The following is a 3,221-nucleotide window of genomic DNA, read 5'->3' on the forward strand; positions in this document are numbered from 1 at the left end:
TTTTAGAGTGTAATTCTTACAACCTAGATTTCTTATCATTGTGCTATTTAAAAATAGAATATGTATATAGATAGCAATATTATAACAATATCTTTAAATTTTGTAAAACAATGAAATTCAATGAGATCCTTGTATTTCCTGAGTCTGTCATTTAAATCTGGCTCAAGTCTGTTCAAAGAAATCTCAAATCCCTGTTACAGATTTTCAGTTAGTTTCATTATGCAGTAACTGGCCAACAGCATTGAAACCCTTTTCAGGAGAATTTGTGGTTAGAAATGCTTAATGCATAGAGCCGGCTCACACCTGCAGAGCGTGAGTAAATTATACAGTAATTTCCAGACAAGATCTTTCTTCCTTTTAAGCTTGCTTCTCTCTATGGAATGGTCTTCTAAATTACTGGGCTCTTCAAGTAACTTCTTAGAACTTATTTTCAGAATTATTATGTTCTAAGTATCGCTTACATTTACATTTGTAATGAGGTTCGTCTGGAAGAACATTCAAAAGCCATGTGGGACAGGAGATAATTTTTCATTGTATGGGACTATTCCAAACATTGCAGGACACCTAGCTTCCATCCTCTCCCCAAATACCAATGGGGATATCAACCGAAAAGTATACCCTCTAATTTACAACATGCCCCCTCTAGGGTATCACAGCTCCTGTTGATTACCCCAAGCTTCCATGACCGCATCCCAGATGTGGGTCACTGCCATCCAAGAATGCATTGACAAGCACCCACTTTCGATGCACAGACTCATATGTTCCTGCCACCAGCTGGTGTTTGGGGCACAAGATAGGGGTACTTCCCTTATCTTCACTACTATTATCTCTACTACCCCTAACACTTCCATGCAATGTTCATTAATCCTAACTCAACGAAACCCTCAACAAATGGTATTAACAAGGTAACAACTGTTGAGAGCTCCCTGTGTGTCAGACCCTGGGTCTTAGGCTATTGTTTCATTCAAACTTCATGATAACCCTACAAGGTAGATATACTATTATTAGCCATATTTTACAGAGGAGAGATTGGATAACTTGGCCAAAGTGACCAACTAGTGAGTGGCAGGATCAGAATTTGAACTCTAGCTCTTACTCTATTTGCTGTACTATTTCCCTAGAACTGGTTTCTCTGTATTCAATTTAAGTAAAAGAAGTAAATGGCAGAAACCATGCTTTTATAAAACATTGTATGTATTTATACCCAAAGTTTTTCCAGACTCTGTATACATTCAGCACAGCCCCCTACACCACCTGTTTTATGAATTTGGAGTTGGAGTAGAGGGAGGGCTGTTTGGAATCTTGCCTTTGAGCCCTGAAAGATACCCCATCATGAAAGAAATATTGAGCTAAATTTCCCATAGCCAGAATGGCAAATAGGTTTCATCTCAAGTGTCAGCTGATTGGTCATGGCTGCCTAGGGTTGAAAAGGATTTTTAAGGCAAGTTGGAGAGGTTATCATCAATTATTAATATCTGTCCAGGCTAGGGAGAAGGCATGTGGTGGCTTCCATGTTATGAAGATGTTATCCTTATCTCCCTAGGTAGGAAATTGTAAACTTCAGAAAAATTTTCGAAAGTAGGAATGAAACTGAAAAGGAAGTTTCCGTGGAATTCGAAATAACCAGAAAACCCCAGTTCCTCAGAATGCCTTTTCATGTAGTCATAGAAACATTAAAGTAGGAAGGACCTTCAAGGTTATTGACTTGTCCATCAATAGATCAATGGATCAAGAAGAGGTGGTATACATATACAATGGAATATTCCTCATCATAAAAAAGGAATGAAATCTTGCCATTTGCAACAACGTGGATAGAGCTAGAGAGTATAATGCTAAGTGAAATAAGTCAGAGAAAGACAAAACCATATGATTTCACTCACATGTGGAATTTAAGAAACAAAACAAATGAACAAAGGGGGGGAGAAAAGACAAACCAAGAAACAGACTCGTAACTATAAAGAACAAACTGGCGGTTACCAGAGGGGAGGTGGGTGGGGGGATGGGCGAAATAGATGATGGGGAATAAGAGTTCACTTATCATACTGAGTACTGTCTAAAAGTGTTGAATCACTATATCGTACACCTGAAACTAAAACTAATGTAACACTATGTTAACTACACTGGACTTTTTAAAATTAAAACATTTTAAAAAGAGATTATTTGGATTTATTCACTTTAGAAACATTTATCAAAAAATAGGAATAGAAACAAGAAGGAATTTCTGGTGGTGAATTCTAAGTTCACCAGAAAACTTAGTTCCTCAGAATATTCCATTCATGGACTTGTAGAAACTTCAGGCGAGGAAGGACATTTAAGATTCTTTGGGCCTGTGGTTCTCAAATTTGGCTTACGGTAGAATCACCTGGGAACTTTTGAAAAATTCTGGTCTGGGTTCAGATTTAATTGGTCTGGGGATAGGCTCAGGAATTGACATTTTCTTAAAATTCCCCTCCTGGTTCTAATGCTCAGCCTGGACTGAGAACTACAGATTTGGTCAAAACCCCTCATTTTACAGATGAGGAAATGGAGGCTTAGAGAAGCCTCGTGGTTTTCCCGGGGACACACAGCTGGGGCAGAGCAGAGTCTGCTCTGCAGCCTCGGCCTCGGCCTCCAGCCTGCGCGTGGGGTGAAACCCCTGGGTCCTTGATGCGGCAGAGCCCACGTTGGTCTCAAAAGCTCTGTCCTGTTGGCTATTTTCCTTACAGTGGACGCTCAGGCAGAGCAGGACCGCACGCCCTAAGACAGCCATGGTGTTGCTGCCTCCAACCCCTGCTCCTGCTATTCTCAAAAAGGACTGCAAGCTCCTCCCACCGGGGGTTCTAGTGCATATCTGGGTTTTTGGTTTGTTTTTTTTTTTTTTTTTAAGATTTTATCTATTTATTTCAAAGAGACAGAGAGAGAACAAGTGGGGAGGGGGGAAGGGCAGAGGGAGAAGGAGAAGCAGGCTCCCCTCCAAGGAGGGAGCGCAACCTGGGGCTTCATCCCAGGACCCTGGGATCATGACCTGAGCCAAAAGCAGACGCTTAACCGACTGAGCCACCCAGGCGCCCCACATAGCCCGTTTTTCATGCCACTTGCTGTAGGTGTTACATTGTATTACTTGCTTGCCCTTGGTGACCCTTCATGGCACTAAAAACAATAGCAAGAAAGCAACAAAGCACTGTCCCCAAAGTAACTTTAAAAAGGTAGAGGAAGAGAATGAGAAGTGGGTTAAATTTGTG

Source organism: Callorhinus ursinus, unplaced genomic scaffold (assembly GCF_003265705.2).
Source record: "Callorhinus ursinus isolate GAN/ISIS: 27379988/994484 unplaced genomic scaffold, GSC_fseal_2.0 scaffold10, whole genome shotgun sequence".
In the NCBI taxonomy this organism is placed as follows: Eukaryota; Metazoa; Chordata; class Mammalia; order Carnivora; family Otariidae; genus Callorhinus; species Callorhinus ursinus.